Here is a 25,123-nt window from a genome sequence, read left to right on the forward strand (position 1 = left end):
CAAATTTCACTTTTCTGTGCTTCATACATTGCATTTAAGGAATCACAATTTGCGATTCCTTAAATGCAATCGCAAAATATAGAATCTCAAATTTTGCGATTCTCTAATTTGCGATGCCCTTTTGGGATGAAACATCCCAAAAGGCTTTTTCCCGTTCACAAACGGGAATCGGCCCGTTTGCGAACGGGAAAAGGGCTTGATACACATGCCCTTGTATGCTTCTGGACCAGAGCATCGCAATCCGCGGACTCGCTGCGTAACTCTGCTCATTCTACTAGAGTTGCTTCTGCTTTATTTCTGCCGCATGCCATATTCTTTCCTATCCCTGGATGATTCCGGTTTGTGTGTCTGCAACGACTAAGAATGTCCTTTCACCTATTTTTTGTTTTACCAACCAACTTGTGAGCTTTCGGTGTAGCTCCTTTCTTAGAATGGGAACCTGAGGCCCGATGTAGGTAAATCCCATTTACCGATTTTGAAATACCGAATCCTACCGATTCGGTATTCAAAAATCGGTAAATGGGATGTAGGTCCCAACATCTGGATTCGTTACCGAATCCTTAACAATTCTTAAATTACCGATTTGGTAAATACCGAATCGGTAATGCCCATTCATTCCTATGGGCTTTGAAGCCCATAGGAATGATTAGGCATTACCGATTCGGTATTTACCAAATCGGTAATTAAAGAATTCACAAGGGTGCAGGGGGTGTCACTTTGACACCCTCTAGCACCCCCAAAACGGCCATGTGTGCAATGTGGCACACAGACATGCCCTAAGGGCACGTCTGTCTGTCACATGGCACATGTGTACATGCACAGATGTGCATGTACACAGGAATCGTTTTTTTACCATGGATTTGTATTCCATGTAAAATACCGATTCTGTAAGCCATGTGCTGCCGGATGATAGGCTACCTACATTGCATTTTCGGTAATTTTACCGAATCGTTATCATTACCGAATCGGTAAATATTACCGACTCGGTAAATTTACCGATTCGGTAATGATAACGATTCGGTAAAATTACCGAAAATGTGCCCCTACATCTCCATTGCCCTTTACCGATCGGAAACGGCCGAAAATCGGTATTTTCGGCCGATTCCGATCGGTAAAGGGCTACCTACATCGGGCCCCTGGTCTTTTTGTTCTGTTGTGATTTTTGTTGCTGGACTGACCATTTCATATTTTGGGACATAGCTGTATGGGACAAAGTAGGTTTGTTTCTTTTATAAAGATAAGGAAATCCCTTTTTTAGGCGATAAGCAACATTGCTATTAATTCTACAATTCATTTAATCTGAGTAGCACGTATTACCACCCAGAGTGTCTGTTGCTGTCGGGAATCAGGTTAGATTGACAGTCAATCCTGTTCCGGCTATGCTACCTACCACCTCGCAGGCTCCACATAATGATAACCCTAAAACGTGTCCTGCGAACGCTGCCAATCTAGTAGGTAGCAGGTTACGAGTGGGCAGAAGATCAAATGTTACCCTACTTTGGCTTTAGGCCCGCTGGAGAAATTCGGAGTGGATCCGTAGAAGTTTCAAAACTTTATGAGCCAGTGTTAATTGCACTTCTGAGCGAAACCTGAAATCATAAATAATGACACTGCTCAAGTTACATTTGTGCTCTCATAACTTACAAGAAATGCCTTAAATGCGGCTATGCCATTCATATAAAATCAGAGTTTGCTAATGTCCAGCTCGTAGTGGCTGCTACGGGGCATTAGTGGTGGGGTGCGGTGGCGATGATTTAAAAAAAATAATAATTAAAAGAAAAATTCACTTACCTATCGGCCTCCGTCCTCTTCAGTCGCCATAGGAAACAGGAAGCACACAGGCTCCCAGACCCCCCTAGCCAATCACGACGCTGCTGCCACCAGCATGACAGCAGTGTTGTGATTGGTCTGAGCGCCGTGGTTCAGCCCTTAGACAGGGAGTGGAAGGCTGTGAGTGTTCTCCTCCCAGGCTGTGCAATACAGCCGGGTGGAGAAATGCTGAGAGCGCCTGACTGTCTGGCTAGCTCAAGATGGCCGGCCAAACCGTTGTGCGCACTTAGAAAGTGCCCACCAGTCCTCCCCCTGCTCTACAGACAACCCAGCTGAGCTTGGCACCTAGAGAGCCAGTAGTGAAAAATAAAATGAATAAAATAAACATGGTGTTGTTATGATTTTTTTTATCCTGTGGGGTGACACTCCTCCGCTTTAGCTGGGATCCACCACTGTGTCCAGCTGGACCCAGTTCATGACTCAGTTCTCCGCTTTCCTCCATCAGAAACATATCGACCAGCCAGCCAATGCTGAGGATATTAACACGCACACAGGGAAACTATAATTTAGCTAATTAGAACATTGGAATGTTGGGCGCTCAATTGAAAATAACAGAGTGCTCTGAGCTTCTAGTGGCTGGTAGAAGCCCAGAGCATCAACATTCCCAATGTTTTACTTTCACAGCTGTTGCTGTGAACAAACACCTCACAGAGCTGAGGGGCTTGAGGCTTTTGTTTAATTTGTTAGAACATTCTGCCCTCTAGTGACGGAATGCTCTAAGAGCCCTATTGCCCTCCGTAGCTGGGCAGAACTGGCATTAAAGTCCTGAGCCGAACTGGAGCAGGACTTAAATGCCCGGTATAACCCGATACAACGGGCTATAAGGCTGTATTACATCATCATGTCCAACACCTGGCATCCACGGCAGTGTGGATGGATGAATCAACCCCTGCAGCCTTCTACCAGGGTTATGCAACATGATAACTAATTTTAAGCAGCATGAGAGATTCCAATAAAGTAGAAGGCAGTTAAGGAAGAAATACAAGTAATCAATAGAGCAGCTTTCGCTTCGGGAGCAGTACATTTTGAGATCCATTCATTATTATGGGTAGTCTTACAGGCAGTAGCGGCTGCTACCGGACAGGAGTGGTGGACGGGTGGAGAGGGGGAAGGAAATGAAAAATAAAAAACACTTACTTGGGCTAGCCAGCTGCCATCTCTTCTCCTTCCTCTTCCGTTGTTTAGCGCTCAGATAGGGATTGGGAGGCTTTGCATGTTCCTCACCAGACTGTGTAATGCAGCCTTTTGGGGAACATGCAAAGTCGACAGGACTGTTTGGCCAGCCCAAGAATGCCGGCCAAGCAGTAATTCACACGAAAGGAGTGCAAACCACTCCTCCCACTGCTCTGGCCATCCCCGCCATGCCCCGACAGTCACTGACTTCAATAGGAAAATTAAAATTATAATAATGATATGTTATTATCATTTTCGTTTACTTTAGAGCAGTGGGGCGACGCTCCTCTGCCTTAGCGGAGTGGCCACCACTGCTTACAGGACACATTGAAGACATTTACTTCAGTTTAAATAGAGACACCAACCATTTCTATGCTTCTCGGTACTACATGGCTCAAGAAACATAAGCCTCAAATAGACTGGAATATGCAAGACATAACCTTTGACTTGCTATAGAGTGGAAAGCATTGCTTTCCCATGACAGCCACTGACAAAACTAAGCTGCAGCTGATTTCCTCAGCGATCACTTCACAAGTGAAGAAGTGTGCGAAGGATTTTCCTTTGCCATACCATACATTTATAGACATGTTTACAAAAGAGGAGCCTACGCTCTTCCAGCCCCATCAAGAGTTGGATTGCCAAATTGATCTACTACCTGGAAAATCTATTCTTTATGGGAAGAGCTTTCCATTGATGGTGAAAGAATACTAAATGTTATGACAATATCTGCAGGAAAACATAGACAAAGGCTTGGGCACCCCACCTCTACAGCAGTAGGGGGTCAATCTTCTTTGTGGTAAAGGCCACACAGGCATAAAATATTGAAAACTGAATGCAATTAATGTAAGAAAACAATATTCTCTCCCCTCTTCTGGATCAAGTCAAATCTGTCAAAGTGTTCTCCAAGTTGGAGCTTATAGGTGAATAACACTTAGTTTGAATATATGAAGGAGATGAATGTAAGACAGCGTTTGATACCAGGTATAAGAATTATGAATAACAGTGAGTGCCTTTTAGCCTCTGTAATGCCCATGCAGCCTTCCAGCACTTCATCAACAACATATTCAATGACAGTTCGATCTATTCATCTTGTTTAGATGAACATTGATGTCAGGTTCGGCAAGTGTTGTCAAGATCAAGGAAGCATTTTGTGTATGCCCATAATCTAAAAAGTGTCTCTTCAAAGCTTCTATCATCTCCTTTCTTGGATGTGAGATCTCTAAACAGGTAGTAGGAATTGAAACTGCTTAGGTTAAAGCAGTAGTGGAATGGCCCTCATCGAGAAACATCCATGGAGTTTTAGTTGCTATTCATACAGACCTTTTCAAACATTATTCAATCAATAGTCTACTTAATCCTGAAGAGGATAAGGTTTAAGCCCTTGGGCGCGGCTGGAATTCCCCCGCGGTGCAGGCGAATTCCACACGTGCGCGGTTTGGACGGCCCCGGCCGACTGACGCCCACGCCCACCGTGACGTCAGCCGGCTGGGGGCCGTCCGACGCATGCAAGGGTTTAAGCGGGTTGAAGAACAGTTTTAAGCCTTTAATCTACTCAAGGCAGTCTTTGCCTCTGCTCTGATTTTGAGACATCCCAATGACTTACTGACATCTGTGGTAGAGATAGATGCATCCTTGTTTCCCATCACAGCTGTGCTATCATTAAGGAATCCAGAAACCAATTAACTTTATCCAGTAGTATTCTGCTTATGAATCCTAACAGACGCAGAAAAGAATGACACTTTCTACGACCGAGAGTTCCTAGTGATCTAAGAGGCCTTTCCTCCCTTGTCTGTTAACCAAATTTCAAGCAGTCTGAGGCCTTCGCTGGATTCCTGGTTGGCTCCGGCACCTCACTGCATATTCTGCTACTGGAACCGCTGGTCAGTTCTACCCAAGATTTATACCATCAAGGCAGAGTTGTTCTGTCCCATTAAACAAACAAAGTCTTAGAGAGTGATCTCCAGTCCTAGTTTTCTCTTTTACCCCTTATCCCTATTTCTCCTACAACTGCTGCGTCTGGTTATACTTATCACTCTGTTGCACCAGTAGAGTGGTTAAGGAACAGCAGGAGCTTTCGGCGGGCTCCCAACTCAGAATCCTCATAGATGCAAACTGTTTTTGAAGTCGAGATACTTGTTTGTTCTCATCTGTTTGTAGGTTTAACTGAAAACCTCTACAGGCATTGAGAATTTATTGATCATAGACAGTGTTTGTTACTTATTAGGAATCTGACTGGGCGTTCGTTTTCCAGAGGACAGAGTTATTATTCCTATCATCTATTCAGTTGGCAATGGAGCTACCATAGCTAGAAGTTGTTTGACAACACTTAAGACAGCACTTCACTAACAGCCATTATGTTACTTGTTTAGGAAATATCAAGAGTGTGTGCCTCATGTCACATCCCAGAAAAGCATGTCTGAATAGGGCAGGTCCGGTGTCTCTTTTCTTGTCCAATTCCCTTTCCCCCCACTAATGTGCCCATTCTTCTCAGTGAGATAGTGTTTGAAGGTGCCAGCAGGCAGTGTCGGATGAGATGATCTAGCTGCTTTGGGAATCAGTCTTGTCTCTACAAAATATGATATTATGATCGTGGCAGAGTGTAAGCATTGAAGAATATGGTCAGGAGGGTCATAACTGCTCGAAGTGTGCCATACATCATCTTGAATTGCAGGACTCAGCTGAACCAATTTGAATTTGTTAGCTGCAATTTTGAGAAATTATTGGATCCATTCTAGACACCAGCCTCGGTCCGTGTAGGCAAGAGCGGTGGTGAAGTGGGGTCGGTTTGAGGGGTGATTTGACAGACGACCATGAGGTAAAATTAAATAAAAAGTACATTTTCCCTCGGCTTCGTCTGTCAAAATCCCCCCCACCTGGCTCCAACGCTCTCACCTGCACGTGCCACGGCTGCTAAAGACATTCCTCATCCCAGGCGCTCCTGCAACCTTTGCTCAGGGTGTCATTTCTGAGACCAAGGCTGTGGAGACACCAAAGAGCATTATACCTGCACGGTTGCCTCCAATTTATCTGGTCCGTGCTTTTGAGAGATAAACAACATTTAGAAAAATTATGCTTTTATTACTCTTAAGACTTAACTTCTTCTACATTTCCCAGTCAAATATAATATGTGTTCATCTATTCTTTTAAATGTATTGCTAATCATCACGTTGCTTACTTACACTATCTTTCATATTATGAACTACCTTCCGTCGCTGAAACACAAAATTCCATTAGAGGAAGACAAGGAACGCAGAGCTTTGATGTATTACTGCAATCAAAGGTGCAAAATAAAATAAATTACATTTTCTCTTCTTTTCATCAACAGGAAGTTACAATATTTTACTTTGTATCTTTGCTGCTGTAATAGAGGTAAAGCTACATTTTCTGCTGTGCTCTTATATTGCTGCCTCTTTCCTGGTTAATGGCAGTTCACAACCAGTCAGGCACTTTAAATAAGAAAAATGCTCATAATAAGAGAGAAATATATTAGCAGTTATAGGTTTGTTCTAAGTAAGTCTTTTGTAATCTTTTTACTTCTATGGAATCTCACTGAATCCGGGGTCCATCAATCAAATCAAATCAAATCAGGTGTTTGTTAAGCGCGACTACTCACCCGTAAGGGTCTCAAGGCACTGGGGGCAAGGAGGGGGCGGGGTTTGCAGGTTCCAGTCCATCAAGAAGGGAGTCTGTCGAAGAGCAAGATTTTGGGGTTTCTTGCGAAGATGGGGAGCGATGTTATCTGCCTGAGGTGGAGCGGAAGGTCGTTCCAGGCACTGGCCGCGCGGAAGGAGAAGGAGCGGCCTCCTGATCTGGTCTTTCTGGTGCGGGGACCACGGCGTAGGAGAGCTGGGCTGATCGTAGGGTCCTTTGGGGTGCGTGGAATTTGAGTCCGCTGTTCAGGTATGCTGGTCCGGTGTCGTGGAGGGACTTGAGAGTTTGGGTTAGCATCTTGAAGGTTACTCTAGCTTCGATGGGGAGCCAAAGGAGTGTGCGCAGGTGCTGGGAGATGTGGCAGTGGCTTGGCAGGTTGAGGACCAGACTTGCGGCAGCATTTTGGATGTTCAGTAGCTTGCGGGTGAGGTTTTTGTTTATTCCGGCATAGAGTGCGTTGCCATAGTCGAGCCTGCAGGTGACCAGGGCGTGAGTGATGGTCTTTCTGTGTTCTAGGGGGATCCATTTGAAGGTCTTGCATAGGAAGCGGAGAGTGTGGAAGCAGGAGGACGAGACAGAGTTGATCTGGCGGTCCATTTCGAGCAGGATGGTTCCCAGGTTGCATGTGTGGTCCGTGGAGGTGGGCGGGCTTCCCAGGGCGGGGCCCACCACGTGTCGTTCCAGGCATCTGGGCCCATGATGAGTACTTCCGTTTTGTTTGTGTTTAGTTCTAGGCAGCTGTTTTTCATCCATTTGGAGATGGCTTCCATGCCTTCTCGAAAGTTGTGTCTGGCGGTGTTGGGTTCGTTGGATTGGGAGAAGATGAGTTGGGTGTCGTCTGCGTATGACACAATGTTGAGTCCGTAGGTTCTGACGATGGGGGCGAGAGGGGCTATGTAGACGTTGAAGAGAGTAGGGCTGAGGGTAGACCCCGGGGGGATTCCGCAGGTGGTAGGTGTAGGGTCTGAGAGGAAAGGGGGAGTCTGCCCCTTGCCTTCTGCCGTAGAGGAAGGAGCGGAATCAGTTGAGGGCCTTGTCTTGGATCCCTGCGTCGTGGAGTCTGCATATTAGGGTGCGATGAGAGATGAGGGCCGCTATTTCTCCTTTGTCCAGTAAGGTACGCATGTTGTCTGTTGCGGCAAGGAGGGCGTTTTCCGTAGTGTGTTTTTTTCTGAAGCCGGATTGGGAGGAGTCGAGGATGTTGTGCTCTTCGATGTATGTGGCGAGTTGGCTGTTGATGGCTTTCTAAATGACTTTCGGTGGGAACGGGAGCAGGGAGATGGGTCTGTAGCTTTTGAGATCGGTGGGGTCCACCAAGGGTTTCTTCACGAGGTAGTTGATCTCAGCGTGTTTCCAGTCGTCAGGGAACAAGGCGGTTGCCAGGGAGTAGTTGATGGTGTGGCAGAGCATGGGTGCGATGGTGTCGGCGGCTCTGTTGAAAATGTGGTGGAGGCAGGAGTCCGTGGATTGATTACATCGTCTTCAGTGTGTCTTTGGTGGTGAGGGCTGTCCAGTTGTCAATCGCTGGCTTCAGGGTGTCGGACGTGGTTGGTGAGGGTTCAGTGTGTTGGTTGTCTTCGTCAAAGTTGTCGTAGATGCTCTTCATTTTGTGGTGGAAAAAGGTGCTGAGTTTGTTGCAGAGGTCTTGTGAGGGAGGGATGTCAGTGGACTCGCTGGTGGGTTGGGCAAACTCCTTGATGATGTTGAAGAGTTCTTTACTGTTGTGTGCATGAGTGGAGATTCTATCTTCAATCGCTTTTTTCCTCGTTTTTATGATGAGTTGGTGGTGGGCGTTTGAGGCGGCTCTGAAGTTGTTGTGGGCTTCTGGGGATTTGGTGTTCCTCCAGGCCTTTTCGAGTCGGCGGCAAGTGCCTCTGGACTCTCGAAGTTCAGTGGTGAACCATCTAGCTTTCTTGGCATGGGTGTTGTTGTTTTTCTTGAGGGAGGCTATGGTGTTGGCGCTGTTGGAGATCCATCTTTGCAGGGTTTGGGCTGCGGTGTTGGCGTCGTCGTTTTCAGCGATGGTTGGGGCGGAGTTGCTGAGTGATGAGGTTAGCTGGTCGTCGGTGATTCTGGTCCAGTTTGTTTGTGGGAGCAGGTGCTGGTGTCTGTGGATGGTGGGTGTTCTGAAGGTGAAGTGGACGCATCAATCGTCAGTCCATGGGAGTTCGGTGGTGTGGGTGAAGGTGATGGAGTTTCCTGTTGTGAAGAGGGGGTCGAGGGTGTGTCCTGCTAAGTGAGTGGGTTCGGTCACGATCTGGCAGAGTCCAATGTTGTGGAGGTTGTCCTAGAGGGATGTGGTGCTGGGGTCCAGTTGGTTGTCGAGGTGGAAGTTGAGGTCTCCCAGTAGGGTGTTGTTGGTGGACGTGATGGCATACAGGGAGATGATGTCCGTGATGGAGTTGGCGAAAAGTCCACGGGGTCCAGGGGGTCAGCCACGGAGGGTGGAGATTGGGCTGGCCAGTGCCTTGAAGTGAAGGTGTTCCATCAGGTCTGTGGGCTCGCCGGGGAGTGTGCTCAGGCAGAGGGTGGATTTATGGACAATGGCGATTCCTCTTCTAGGGCGGTTGGGGCGGTCCTTCGTGGAGATCTTGTATCCTTGGGGAATGGCGATGGCGATGTCCGGTCCCGAGTTGGTGTTGGTCCAGGTTTCGGTAAAGAATGCTACATCAGGGGTAGTGCTGTCGAGGAGGTCCCAGATTTTGGTGGCGTGTTTGTGGAGGGATCGGACGTTGAGGAGGATGCATTGCAGGGTCTTCGGTTCGGTTGTGTTCTTGCGGGCGGATTGCTCTGGGTCAGTGGTCTTGGCGGTGCTGCAGGTGTGCCGGCAGCTGTGACAGCTGAAGGGTCCATGGTTGTCGGCTGGTGATGCTAGCTTGCCATTGTTGTTGCGGCCTGGGTTGAGAGTGTGGAGTGCCGCTGAGTTGTAGCGTTGGCGGTGCCGCGATCCAGGATTGCTGGTGCTGGTCGCAGTCGGGTAGCGGACGGGCGCAGACGGGCTTGCCTTTGACACCCCGGCGGCGCGGCCACACAGTGTCCGTGCAGTGGCCGCCATTAAGTAGGGGTTTGGAAGGGCTGGACATCTGGGAGGTGAGAGGGGAACTGGATTGAGCCGGTCGAACTGGTTGTGTTGGGGGGAGGGGCCGCGGGGGCAGCATCGGCGGAGAAAAACGGGCTAGAAAGGGCAAAAGGAAAAAGGCAAAAAGAGAGATAAAAGTGCAAACAAGGCAGCAAAAGTGCAAGAAAAAGAGTAGAGGAAAGACACAGAGGACACAGGAGAGTGAAAGGGAGAGATTGAGATGAGGGTAAAAAACGAGTGAAAAACAGAGGAAAGACACAGGAGAGTGAAGGGGGAGCTTGAAATGAGGGGAAAACGACAGGAAATGGAGGTTAAGACCCAGTAGGAGAGGGAAGGGGGAGATAGAAGTGAGGGAAAAAACAAGTAAAAAAGGAGCGAAAAAGGGGAGCAAGAGAATGGAGACAGAGGTCCACTGGACCACCAGGGATGAGTTGCAGGTGAAACCTGCGGGTGGAGGAGGGCATCGAGCACCAACACTCGAGAGTGCAGGGGCTCGGGGGAAGGCTTCACTTAATTGTGGAGCTGCGAGGGAGGGAGAGCAATTTCACTGACAATGAGTGATTATTGGAAGCAGGGGACCCCCCTGCCTAAACAATTGTTATGATTTGAACCTCAAAACAATTCACAAAAGTACAAAAACAATTATACACCATACAAATGCTCATATATTGAATTTTTTTGTATAATTCACAATCAAATATAGAAAACAGTATCACATTTTCAATGTCAATATTATTTAATTGTGTAAATAGTTGCGACCCCCTGAGTAGGCCGCACGGACCCACTAGGGTCCTCGACTAAACTCTAAGAACCACTATACATGTAAGTGATTTTTATCTCCTATGGGGCGTAATTCATCTGAGGCTGAATTCCTAGGGTCATTCTCTGGTAATGAAAACTCAGAGCAGAGGGCTGACATCTAACTTGCTGTGCAGAGCACCCAACCTCAGACATGATACCAGATGGCCGCTCCGGTGTCTTGTAGCATCACTATCCACACTGGGAGAAGGCTGGCACCCACTCTTAAAGCAATTTTGCATGAACAGTATTTAACTAATCTTCTTGAGGTTTTAGCTTGTGAGTAAACAGGTGCACTTTGTGCACAAAAACGTAGTGACAGATCTTGGCTCTTTTTATGTGATATGAAAAACTGACTGACCTACTAAAGTAAAAATGAGTGGACGAGGCCTATGGAACCTTGTGATGGGCTATGGAACCTATGGAAACTTGTGATAGGCTATGGAAGCTACTGAACCTTGTGATGGACAATGAAAACTTGTGATGGGCTATCAAACCTGCGGAACCTTATGATGGGCTATGCAACCTTGTGATGGGCTATGGAACCTTTTGATGGGCTATGGAACCTTGTGATGGGCTATGAAACCTACAGAACCTTGTGATGGGCTATGCAACCTTGTAATGGGCTATGGAACCTACGGAACCTTCTGATTGGCTATGTAACCTTGTGATAGGTAATGTAACCTTTTGATGGGCTATGGAACCTTGTGATGGGCTATGGAACCGTTTGATGGGCTATGGACCCTTGAAATGGGGTATGGAACCTACAGAACTTTGTGATGGGCTATGCAACCTTCTGATGGGCTATGGAACCTACAGAACCTTGTGATGGGCTATGCAACCTTTTGATGTACTATGGAACCTTTTGATGGGTTATGGAATCTTTTGATGGGCTATGGAACCTTGTGATGGGCTATGGAACCTTTTGATGGGCTATGGAACCTTGTGATAGGCTATGGAACCTTGTGATAGGCTATGGAACCTTTTGATGGGCTATGGAACCTTGTGATGGGCTATGGAACCTTTTGATGGGCTATGGAACCTTGTGATGGGCTATGGAACCTTGTGATGGGCTATGGAACATTGTGATTGGCGATGGAACCTTTTGATGGGCTATGGAACCTTGTGATGGGCTATGCAACCTTGTGATGGGCTGACTGTACAATGGTTATACCTCAGCACTCAAGATGTAGAGCACAGAAGCAAGTGCAACTGTGAGAAGAAAGTTGTAAGAACTGACCTTTTTACAGAATCATGTATTCATAAATAGACCATGAACAGAAACACATCAAGTCAAAAACACATGATCTTCCACAACTTTTTGGTTGAGATATACTTTTTGTGGACTCATATTCCGAATTTTTATGCCGCGCTCACAGGTGTGCTTTGGACCCTTTTACAATATTGGGTTGCGATCTCTTGTAACTTGAACACGGTGCCTTGCATATGATAAAATCTTTTCTAAAAGGATCACACGCCATCAAGATACTTAGTAGACCTCTGAGAAAGAGGGACTACTCTACCCTCACTTTGAGGTTCAGCAACTTTTCGATCTCTCCCCTACAAAAGTGAGGGAACACAGAATCATTTTCCAAATTCTGCATTCTTGCCTTGTCTATTTCAACATAAACAACAAGCCTTGAGGAAGTTACATTCTAGTAACGAAACACGTGTCGGCTGCTCGTTGTGTCTCTTCTTGAAAATCACATATGGAAGAACTCTTTTTGATAACATACTTGAACACAACTCTAAAACATGTGTTTTTGACTTGATGTCACTTGATTGAGAATTGTACCTAATATATTTTCCAAAACATGTGTTACTGATTTGACATCGCCTGACTGATATTTGTGTCTAATATGACATTAAACTAGAATATAATCATAATCTCCTTGATGTTTTCTCCATAAGTGGTTTCACATTGAATGTGTTTCTGTTCATGGTCTATTTATGAATACATGATTCTGTAAAAAGTCAGTTCTTACAACTTTCTTCTCACAGTTGCACTTGCTTCTGTGTTCTACATCTTGAGTGCCGAGGTATAACCATTGTACAGTCAGTCCATTTTTACTGCCATCCTTTGGGATTTCAGTTTAAGCCAACAATCTGGGTAGTGGGTTGTTACTTTTTACCTTGAGGGGCACAACTAGCACACTACAAGTATACCAATATTAATTACCATTGTCATCTTATTGCAACCTTAGGATTAGTGTGCGACAGCCTATGCCACCACTACCTGTGCTATATCATTGCAGCCTTGTGATGGGCTATGGAACCTCTTGATGGGCTATGGAACCTTTTGGTGGGCTATGGAACCTTGTGATGGGCTATGGAACCTCTTGATGGGCTATGGATCCTTTTGATGGGCTATGGAACCTTTTGATGGGCTATGGAACCTAGTGATGGGCTATGGAACTTGTTATGGGCACCTTATTACGCACATTTCTCTGGGGGAGACGCAGGAAAGAATGAGGAAATCCTCTACTATCAGTGAGGAATGGGAAATGTAATCTTTATTTTCTTCTGCAGTCCTTTCTCTGCTGGAATGCTGCTAAGATACCCCACTGCCAGGACCCCAAACATGTACAGGCCATGAAGCCTACAACAGTCTTTTAAACTTAGGTTGCAAAACAGGATGATGGCATCTGTATGCTAAGAAAGGAATGCTCACTTTTGCTAAGTTAGTTGTGATTGTTTCCGTAAGTGGGAATGTTGACTCAAGGTTGGGATCTTGCTTGCACTAGGACAAGGCATTTATTCCCATCATTGATTCTGTTGATTCTGTTGAGAGGAGGGTACATTATGCCTATTGTGAATGTTTAGGCAATACACATAGCTATGAAAATGAGTTTCAAGCTGTGAATGCTCCCTCCCAATTTGTTAACTATTGACCTCTAGTATTTAGACCTCTGCTGTGGTGTGAGCCTCCTTAATGTAGTCTCACCCGCTTTGTTGAAAATGGATTACAAGCTGCAACCCATAGTGATAGTTTTTAAGTAAACAACCAGCTGTCAATGGACAGATACGGAAAAGGGCTCTGGGTAGGTTGCGGGGGATATGTACAGAGAGTGTTTGAGCACTGTGAGTGTTACAGGCATAGATTATGGGTAGCATGAAATATGCCTGTTGGGCTCTACTGCATGGGGAAAGGATCCATGTTGGATCATTTGTGTGTGGGTGATCTCAAGATGGAAGATAGTCTTCCAGACGGGGTGTAGAGTGCAGGAACGTCCCCGATGTGATGTGGGCCATGCTTCGGTGGAATGAAGGAGTGTGGGGATGCCACTTTGAAGTATATTTACAATTTGAGCACTTTTCCCTCTTTATTTTTCCTTAGAATTGCTACTTCAGACTGTGTTTTGTAATAACTGATTAAAAAGGCGTGTCTCTTTCTGGGGTTTTGTCCCAGATTCAGTGTCAGGGTACCCCCAACTCCACCCCCTTTCCCATCATGTTTGAATGACAAAACACTTTAGACTGATCAGTCTTTGGATAATAAACCAAATGCCCAGATGCACCTAAAACCAGCTTCAGACATGGATCTATGGAATCTGCATCTAGTCTGAAAAACTAGGATAAATACTATGGGGCAGATTTACAAGCCTCTTGCGTCACTTTTCCCATGTTAAAAGTGACGCAAAAGAGACGCAAGGGGCTTGTAAATCTGCCCCTAGGTGAACACCCATCTCGGGTGCCAAGACCCATTCAGAGTGTAAAGTAAGAATTAAAATACTTGAGGTCCAGAGCTTGGATCCTTAATTTCGCGCTTCCTATCCAAGAAAGTACAACCTGGGCAAACTCTCTGCAAGGCGAGCTATAGACTGTGAGAAGAAGGAAAAACTGGCTCCTGAAAAGAGGAGATTGCTGGTCTACATCCCCTAGAGAAAAGGCTGACTTGTGGTGTCATCACCCTGTTGACTAAGGAGCTGTGCAAGGGACTTGGGGCCCGATGTAGGTAAATCTTATTTACCGACTTTAGAATACCAAATTTTACCGATTCGGTATTCTAGATTCCGTAAATGAGATGTAGGAAATAATTCGGTAATTTTTACCGAATCGGTATGATTTGGTAAATACCGAATCGGTATTTACAGATTCGGTAATTACTATTGATTCCTATGGGCCTTGAGGCCCATATGAATCAATGTCAATTACCGAATCTGTAAATACCGATTCGGTAAAATTACTGAATGGTCAAGGGGGACAGGGTGTCACTTTGACACCCTGTTGCACCCCTGATTCTGGCTTGTGTGCCATGTGACACACATACATGCCCTAAGGGTATGTATGTGTGTCACATGGCACAGGTGGGAATTCGTTATTTACCACAAAATAGTATTTGGTGGTAAATAACGAATTCTTAAGGGCCTGTGGCACTGTTTTCAGTGCCACCTACATCTAGATTTACCGATTCGGTAAATATACCGATTCAGTATTGTACCGAATCGGTAAATTTACCGAATCTGTAAATTTACCGAATCTGTAAATTTAAGGCCCCCTACATATCAAAAACCAAATACCGGTCGGTAACGGCCGAAATCGGCCGTTACCGACCAGTATTTGGTGTCCTACATCGGGCCCTTGGATCCTAACACTGCTAGTGGAACTCCATCTGCTTTGTGGGAAGAGGCATAGTCACCGCAGAAAGGGGGCCTGGAAGTGTACTTGCTGGAGAACACAGTAGAAAAGAAAACAATAGCTGTGCAGTAAGGAAGGACAGAAAAGTTTAATCAAGTCTGGGTGTCAGGAGGCCTGTTGACCATGTTACTTGTGGCAGCTGCTTCAAACCACAAACCTCTGCCAAGCTTTTGCGAAAACCCTGGGAACGTCTTAGTATATGTATTTGTGGGTTCAAGAAAAATTATAGGGAACCCTTGTCAATAAAAGTAGGAGCCAGATCTCTGGTGACATATTCATGGTTAATGTTTAAATGCATTAAGTCTGAAGGAACATTTTTGGATATGTTTAGACAGAGGCCAAAGGCTAATATTTCAGTGATGTTAAAGCCTTTAGAGTTGGCTTAACAAATGTGAAAGACAGTCGGTCTTTCACATTGATTTTACTTACACTGGCAAAGTCTATAGGCCTGACTGTGTTGGTTAAAAAGGGTTATGTTACTGCAATAAGCTTAAATAGAGGTACTATAGTTTTCCATGTTAGGGCCTGCAGCTGTGCTGTATGTCACTAGGTACTTTGCAGCTAGTGTCAGCAGGCTAGGTGTTTGAAGTTAGTTCGCCTCTGAGATAAACCTTCAGTGATTTCCCTCCTTTTGTTCTGTGACCTCTCCCCTTTACAAAGGACTGAGAATGGGTATTCACACTAGGATCGTGATTTTTTGGTATGCTGTTTGTCAGTGTTACATTTTGTATATACTTGTAATTTTATGCAAAGTATTTAAATGTTTGTTCATAAATGTAATGTTCCTTTCTAAAAGTAAAAAAACACTGACTGGATACTAATTTACTGAACTATCATGTGCATTACTAAGATGCTAAATTACATTACTTTCAATGTTGGTTTTGAAATGTAATCCCTGTAACACGTGTGATTACCGTGCTCTAATTCTTTTGAACCCTTGTTCTTCTTAAGTTCGCATGCAAGGCGCCATCTATATCGGCGCCATGTTGCTTCATAGCCAAGATCGAGTGTCTTTTTTTTGTAATGCTTGCATCTGCGAGAAGGCCACCCTACCCCTCTGACTCGTATTCCTCAAGGTTGGAGCTTTGCTGTCCTAACGAATGTACTGTTCATCGTTATCTTTTTTTGCCATTAGATGTGCTCGTTCTCACAGGTTTACATGGTAGAGAGCTGCTGCATGGCCTTGAGACTAAGATAGCTTGTTTCTCGCACAGTGGCACAGCCCATCTTATGTGCCTCCCATTGTTCACTGTGGCCTGAGCTGGAAAATTCCAGCGGGTCTCTAGAAGTGTAAAATTGTATAACTGATGTGACCATGAGGAGGGAGACCAGACCCCTCGGCAGTCCTCTCTGGAGACTGCTCGGATTGGGCTCCGCTGCAGCCTATATGTAATAAACTAATTGGTTTGTATTCTCTACTGTCTGACCGACTCTTCACTATTTGGGAAGGCATGTAGGTGGTCGTGAGTGACCCGTTTTCGGGCCACTTCCTTCATTTGGTGCCCGAACAGGTACTCCATCGGATGTCCCTTCCTCACCCGTAACCGGGTGTAAGGGTTACGTCTGGTTGGATGGGTGGATCAGGGTACCCTGCATGATAGAGCCTCACAGCTGCCCGCCTGTCTGTTCAGGCAGCGCCTCGTCCAGTGGTCATCCCGGCTGGGGTCCTTAAAGGCGAAACCCTTGGAATAGGCCGATTGGTCCGGAGGAGTCAGCAGTGGAGAATAATCGTGTTTGACCTGTGTGCATCAGGTGAGTTTGTCTTGATTTTCTTTTGGTACGTATAACGCTGTACTGAATACGTTTGGATGTGGTCTAGAGACCCTTTTTCTTTGTTTGGTTTGCATTATTGGTAGGTCTGCAGACCGTCTTGGTGACATGTGGTGTCTGTGTGGGTTCATGGTCAGGCGATTGGGTAATTTGTTTTTCTTTTTCTTGGAGAACACCTGAGATTGTATTAGTGTTCGAGACTCGCGAGGTGGAGTCTACTTTGAGTCATTGGTGCAGTTTGGTACTTGATTTTTGCGTTTTGGGTGTGCTTACCAGATGAAAAGTAGTGAATTCACTCTCTGACTTTGAGGAGATGCCTTGCTTTAGCAGGTTTGTTGTTTCGGGTGTCGATGTTGCTCCGCTGATGCTCGATTGAAGGAAAGCAACCAGCGCCTCCGGAAGGCACTCTGAATTTTTACATGTATGTGAAACATGGCCTTTGCACTATTATGTTTAGTACACTGTGGCACAAGTATACTAGGGACAACACAGAGGTACGGTGGCCTTTAACTGGTACTTTTGACAAACAAAAATTTAATTTCCTTCAGGACAAATTGTTTGCAAAGAGAAGTAGGCAGTCTATGTTCGATAAACTCCACGTTTGGCAAAAGGACGCTAAACAGAGAAGGATGAGAGCAGAGAAGTAGGCTCAGAGAATAACGACGCAGACAGTAACGCAAAAGGCTGTAGTGTATGAGAGGGAGAAGATAGAGAAGAGTATAGAATGTGCTGATCGAAAGAGTAGGTTGCAATGCGATAAATCTTATGTCACGCGGGAAGAGGGGGATTCTTTCGTGGAGGATCTATTGGATGCTAGACCCCCTCCCCCATATGCCCTGCAAAGGGTAAGTATGATGGTTGTACCTGTGTCATCAGCTCTCCTTGGTACCTCTGCCCCTAATATGTCTGTTTCCCACCCTTCCTCTTCGGCTTCAGTGACCGGCACAACAGGAGTCCTGGCCCAATCTGCTGTTTCTGTCACCCTGCAGTCTGTTCTATCTCTTTTGCATACACTTCCCAAGCCGACATTGATGTCCCCAGTTCCTGCCACGACAGCGAATGCACCCCTCCCGTTTCCACCCTTGCAGTATGTGGGAACGCAGCTAAAAGATGTTAGTGCAGAGACTCGAAAGGCTGACAAAAAATGGATGGGACGAGTGTTGATGAGATCCGATGTGGGGGATGCAGACAAAAAGATGGTGGTGGATCAGGCCTCTCAGTGGGCTCGGAATCCTATTTACAGTGTGGAGGATGTGTGTAGTGTATTGAAAGACTACTAGCCATTTGTGTAGCAGCATGCCCTTAAGCATATGTCGGCCACTTTGATTGGGTTATGGGAGCAGAGTTTTAATGGTGTTCCCCCTCAAATTATCTATGACATTCGGGATAGTGTGTATGCGGCCGGGATGGCTCCTAATGATGTCTTTAATAATGTTGTACGTTAATTGGTTACTGAGGCAGGTTGATCCACAGGAGTCCAATTGCAGTGTCCCAGTTCTCTATGAGGGAGGTACATCCCATTTACCACCCCGAGATACCAGAGTTACGAAATTCACAAAATGAGGTTATTAGACAGCGAGTGGAAGGCCGTTTTCAGGAACAGTGGGTTTATACCCCTTGAAAAAGGAGTGAGGTCTTATCTCTTAAGACCCAGTTACTGGATCCTCGAAAGAATCCGACTGCTTATTACAAAGAATTGACAGAGGCTGCGTCCTCATCAATACTGACGATTGCTGACATAGTGATGTTTTTTGGTTTACTGGTGCCAGTCGATACCTGGTGGCAGTTGCACATGCAGGGTCATGAAGTAGAGTTGGGTGGCACTTGGAAAGAGATTGCGGCATGTGATCAGGAGCGAAAGCCCAGTGACAAACCTAGAGCCCAGATACTAACGTTGCCGGGTCGGATTATCACGTGCACTCCTTGTTTCCACCGAGGAGAGTGGATTGGGATAAGTTGACGGTCTGCTGCCAGAAGAAGGATGAAAGTGTGTCAGATTTTTTCACTAGGTTTGAAGGGGTGTTCTTGGACTTTAGTGGGCAGGATTTGTCGATGGAGGGAGGTATTCGACTGTTTGTTAACAGATTTGTTACCAACCTGCTTCCGGAGAGCGTGACTTGGTTGCAGGCTTCGGAAAGCACTTGGACTACCTCCTCTCCATCAGTTATTTTGGGCATGGCTCAGTATTATGAGCACAGGGAGAATGATGAGAAAGAAATGGTGGAGAAGAAAAATAAAGATTTGAAAATGAAGGTGTTGATGCAGCAGGTGCCCCGGGAGGTGGTTGAGGTAGAAGTATTGGTCAGGCACTGCAGTTGCCCCGAATCAGCCAGAGCCTGCGCCTGTGGGACCCAATCAGTGTGTGTATTGCAAAGAGGAGGGGCATTGGCGCAGCGAGTGCCCGATGTTGTTACAGAGAGTTGAGGCTCCAAGAGGGCGGTGCTCATGGGGAAGAGGCAGAGGAGCAAGTGGATATGGCAGGAACAGGAAGGGTGAGGAGCACACACGTCGGTCGGAGCAGAACGATTTTGATGATCCGAGGGGCATCAATATTACCTTGATGATTTTGATTTGGATAATGTGAAGGGACTTAGCCATGGCTAGGACAGACTGGGACAGGGTGGGGGACCAGTCCAGATACCTGTTGACCAGCGCGGACCCTATGTCACCGCTGAGCTACAGGGCTCAACTAAACAATTCTTGGTGGATACAGGTGCAATGAATAGCTCTGTTTCTCATTCACTGGTCCCCGGGGTAGCTGTGTCTGCCCAAAATAATGTTTCGGTAGGCTTTTCAGGCGTACCAGTTGTGAGCCCCATCTCCGAGCCTCTGGCTTTGACTATTGGTCCTTTTAGGGTAGACTCACCTTTCCCATTGACATCAAATTGTGGAGAACATTTGATGGGTTTAGATCTATTGAAGAAGTTGCATGCGACAATTTTGGGCTCCCCAGATGGTGTCTATATGATGATTGGACCAAGTGTGGGGGCTTCTAAGCAGTGCTTGTTTAAAGAGGAGCCCCTTCCTGCTGAATTTAGGGCGGTGTGGATGACATTATGGGTTACGGATGACACATATGTAGGGCTGTTGAAGATACCTCTGGTTTCCATTAGGATCAATGATAATTTTGTTCTCCCTTACCTGCCCCAGTATAAAATACCACACGCAGGGGAACAGGCCCTGCTCAAGATTGTACAGGATTTGATCGCGTCTGGTGTGGTTGAGGAAACGAGTGCTAATGTGTGCAATAGCCCTATTTTTACGATTCTGAAAAGGCCACCCTCTGGTTCCCCAGATGACCACCCTGATGTTTATCGCTTCGTGATCGATTTGCGTGCTGTGAAAAAGATAGTGGTTCCCCAGTTCCCTGTTGTTCCTGACATCACTCCCCTCGTGACAATGATTCCTCCCACTGCTACCTATTTCTCCATCATTGATTTAAAGAACACATTCTTTAGTTTTCCCTTACACCCAGATAGCAGACACATTTTTGTTTTTTCCTTGGCTGTCTGAAGCTTTAGATTCTGTCGAGCTCCTCAGGGCTATACTGAAAGCTCTAGTATATATAGCCAAGCCCTGAAAGCCCAGTTGGACTCCCTCACCTTTCCCTCAGGTAATGTTTTGCTCCAATATGTGGACAACTTCCTCATTGCCTCCGACACGAAAGAAGGATGCAAACAGAGTACAGTTAAATTGTTGCACCATTTGGTACATCATGGACATAAAGTGTCCCTTTCTAAATTTCAGTATTGTCGACAGGAGGTTACCTATTTGGGTCAGCTACTGTCGAAGGAGGGAAGGAGACTAACACCTGAGCATGTGGCTTCTGTAACTAAAATGCCTGTTCCTAAGACACAATGCGATCTACATGCTTTTATAGGTATTACTTCGTATTGTCGCCACTGGATCCCTGATTTTGCTTTACTAACAAAACCCTTATTGCAATTAACCACTAAAGATGTGCATGACCCCTGCCCATGCATGATTGTCAGCATGCTTTTGAGCTGTTAAAAATAGCGCTTTGCTCTGCACCTGTACTTGGCACTCCGAACTACCGGAAGCCGTTCGTGCTGTACATACACGAAATGGCTGGCTGCGTGCTTTCTGTCCTAACACAGACCTTTTTAGGTAAGAAAGGGCTGTGTGCCTACTTCTCTGCCCTGCTTGAAAATGTCGCTAGAGCCCTCCTTAGCTGTCTGAGAGCGGCCGCAGCAGTGGGCATTTCTAGTCGGCAATTGGCAGGGCTCGTCCTTGATACTGATCTCACAGTCATGGTCCTGCATGCTGTGGACATACTTTTGAACAGAACAAAGACACAGCACCAAACCAATGCACGTCTGACTGGCTATGAGCTGACCCTGTTTGCACCACACGTCACCATAAAAAGGTGTGCTACTCTGAACCCAGACACATTACTACCCCTCCTTTCTGAGAACCAGGAGGTGGATGTGCATGATTGCATTTACCGCACGAGGTAGAGGCAAAAGGGATGGGTAGACCTGACTGATGTTCCCTTATCTGAACCCCAAGGGGAGCTATATGTCGATGGCTCTTGTTTCAAGCTACCAGATGGCACCACAACAGCAGCTTATGCTATTACCACCTTATGCACTGTAGATGAGACATCCTGGGTTCCGTAACAATCAGCACAAGCTGCAGAGCTTGTGGCTCTTTTTCGTGCCTGTGAGTTAAGCGAGGGACTGGCTGTCAATATATGTACTGACAGCCAGTACGCATTTGGCGTGGCCCATAATTTTGGGCGACTTTGGGCAATAAGAGGTTTCTTGACATCACATGGCATGAAGATCCAGCATTGCCCCCTGATCCACAGGCTCTTGTCAGCCTTGACACTCCCTAAGAAACTAGTAATAGTGAAGTGCAGTGCTCACAAGGCAATAATAGATGATGTCGGAAGGGAGAATGCGTTTGCAGATCAGACAGCAAAGGAGACAGCTTGGACTAAAATGAAGAGGATGTTTGTAGCGGGCCCGGCTAGGTGGGTGCCTGAGAATGGAATGTCTGAGGATACTCTAGAAAATGTGAAAGAGATTCAAAGTGAGGCAACAATTGAGGAGTTAGCAATATGGCAGGAAAGCACAGCTAATTTGGATGAGGATGGGTGTTGGACGGACAAATCTGGGAAGCAGAGATGGATGCTCCCAGACGCGTACATCCTCCCTGTGGTCACTATGACACATTGACCGACACACATTAGCGTGAAAGGAATTTGCAAACTGCTAGACCCCGTATGGCGAAATTATAACATTCCTAAGGTTGCAGCACACCTGGTTCAATATTGCATGGTTTAGGTGATTCATAATCCTGGAAAGGGTACTCCCACTCCTGTTGGCAGTTTTCACCTCCTTCCTTCCCTTTCGAGGTCCTCCAGATGGACTACATCGAGATGGAAAGGGTGAACAACTTGAAGTATGTACTAGTGATTGTTTGGGCATTCAGTAAATGGGTTGGGACTTATCCCACTAAAGAGAACACCGCCATGGCGATGGCGAAGGTACTCTTGAAAGAGTTCTTCCCGCCCTTTGGGATGCCCATTTGATCTGGAGTGATAACAGCAGCCATTTTAATGTCAAAGTCATCCAGTTGGTGTGCAACTGGTAGCACATCAGACAGACGTTTCATGCAGCGAACCACCCCCAGTCAGCAGGACTGGTTGAGAAATATAATGTATTCTCATGTCGAAAATGGCTAAGATCAAAGAGAGTACAGGATTAAAGTGGCCCGATGCTCTGCTCCTAGCACTATGTACACGAGAGTTACAGCACACTCTAGAACAGGAATGTCCCCTTACGAGGTTGTGTTTGGCTGCCCAGCGAATGTTTGGGGCATCCCATGACCTCAGAAATGTTCAGACATAGAGTACCCCTTGTTGATTGATTACCTTTATGAGTTGACTAAAAATCTGCTTTCTGTTCACCAACAGGTTGCAGAGGCCCTGCAGCAGCAACCAGAGATTCCTGATCACAATATTAAGCCCAGGGACTGGGTCCTGATTCGTAATTTTCAAAGGAGCAGCTTGGAGCCACGCTGGAAGGGAATTCTGCATGTCTGTTCAGCTACTTGTACTGGCGTGAAGGTTGGCGGTCAGAAAAACTGGATTCATACCACCCACTGCAAACAGGTGCACCTGCGCTATGATCAGTGAGTAGCAGATGGGATAGGGGACTGTGAAGGAGAACAAGTGCCACGATTTATTCCCTTTTCGGATGCTCGGATCACGTGGACAATGTCGGATGAGGCACGTGATGCAGTGCTGACTGAAGCGGTGCCACTTGAAATTAAGGCCACCCAGGAGTGAGGTCCACCTTTGATCGAGAAACGTCCACCATCTGCTCGTTCACCTGAGTCTGCCCCTGTGCCTTCTAGTTCCCTTTAATGCGAGCCCTTATTTTCCGACCCTAGTGTCCCTGGAGTGTTGAGATATAATTTGCGTCCCCACAATAGGAACAATGCACCAGAGGGTCAGTATGCTTAGTAGGGATGGACTGCATTGTTGAAGAATAGAGTGTCTACTGTACTCGTAGTACAAGTCCTAGTTTAGGGATTGAATAGTTGGTGCTGTACTTCTTTTGGGCCACTTCCTTCATCAACAACCATAATTTTGACTCCCAGATTGTTCTATCCTACAACCCGAGTCATCTCTGCTCCTATTTCCTCATATAACATATCCACTTGTCAACTCCCTACCAGTGGTACTCCTATCACTCGAGTGCACAACACCTTATGAGTTGAATCATCTTCACATACTATGACTGTTTGAAATTGGGTTATTGGTTGAAGTGGGTGAACCCTACTCGAGCAGAAATCACTATCTCTGTCAGGGTGAAACCCAAGCCAACCTCAAATTAACCTGTGCTTAACCTTTTGATAGCTTGGTACAAAAGCAGTCAGGCTTAACTGGGAGGCAATGTGTAAAGTATTTATGCAGGATTTCAAACAGTAATAAAGTGAACACAAAACACAAGAAAAATCCCACACCAATTTAGAATAAAATAGTAAAATGTAATAAATTATTTGCAACCAAAACAATAAAAGTCCAAGCAGCAGAACCGGAGATATGCAATTTCAAAGTTTTAAGTAAACACAGAGCCTAAAAGCACAAAGCGCAAACTGTGGTTATCTGGTTATACCAGATCAATGCAAAGACATAAATTCAGGCCGACTGGGATGGAGTGCGGGCCTGCTACAGGGACCAAGTTAGGCCTGCTGAACAAAAGCACCTTAAATCCTGGTTGTGGAGTGGTGTGAAGTCCCGCGCCAAGGATGAGTCACGCAGCAGCATTGATACAAAGTCCTTGCATGGAGAGGCATCGCACAGAATGTTCTAGAGCTTTCCACCTTACAGATGTGCTTGAATTTTTCTGCCTCCCTGCTCTGGCCCCAGATTGTCTGCAGTCACAATAAACTAGGGTCAGACTCTTTGTGAGTATGATCAGGCAGTGCCTTTGTGATGTGCAAGTGTGGTAGGTGACAGCTCCTCCCCCTCAAGTCAGAGATGGCCATCCTGACAACACCAACACTCATTTGTCTTACTGTCAGGGAGCCATATATAAAGACCTAATGCCACCTGCACCTCGTCATATGACCCAGGATACAGGCAGCAGACACTAAGGGCCAGATGTAGGTAAATACCATTTACCAATTATAAAATACAGAATTTTACAGATTCTGTATTTTAGAATGGGTAAATTGTATGTAGGTATTCATTCGGTCATTTTTACAGAATCTGTAAAATTCGGTAAATACCGATTCGGTATTTACCGATACTGGTGGTAAATAACAAATCCTTACAAGTGAAAAGCACTCACTTGAGTGCTTCCTACATTAAGGATTCGTAATTTACCGAATCGGTATTTAAGAATTCGGTAATTTACCGATTACCTAAATTACCGATTCGGTAAATTACCGAATCCTTAAATTAGGCCCCTACATCTCAAATGCCTAATACCAGTCGGTAACGGCCAAAATTCAGTAATTTCGTCCGTTACCGACCGGTATTAGGCTTCCTACATCTGGCCCTAAATGCGTTGCATAAGAAAATGCCAACTTCCTAAAAGTCACATACAAAATATTCCTTGAGGAATTATTTAAATCCAAATTCTTTTCACACTTAATACCGGCCTAATATGTGATCCAAGAGATTAATCACTCAGATAACATATTGGA

Source organism: Lissotriton helveticus, chromosome 5_1 (genome assembly GCF_964261635.1).
Source record: "Lissotriton helveticus chromosome 5_1, aLisHel1.1, whole genome shotgun sequence".
In the NCBI taxonomy this organism is placed as follows: Eukaryota; Metazoa; Chordata; class Amphibia; order Caudata; family Salamandridae; genus Lissotriton; species Lissotriton helveticus.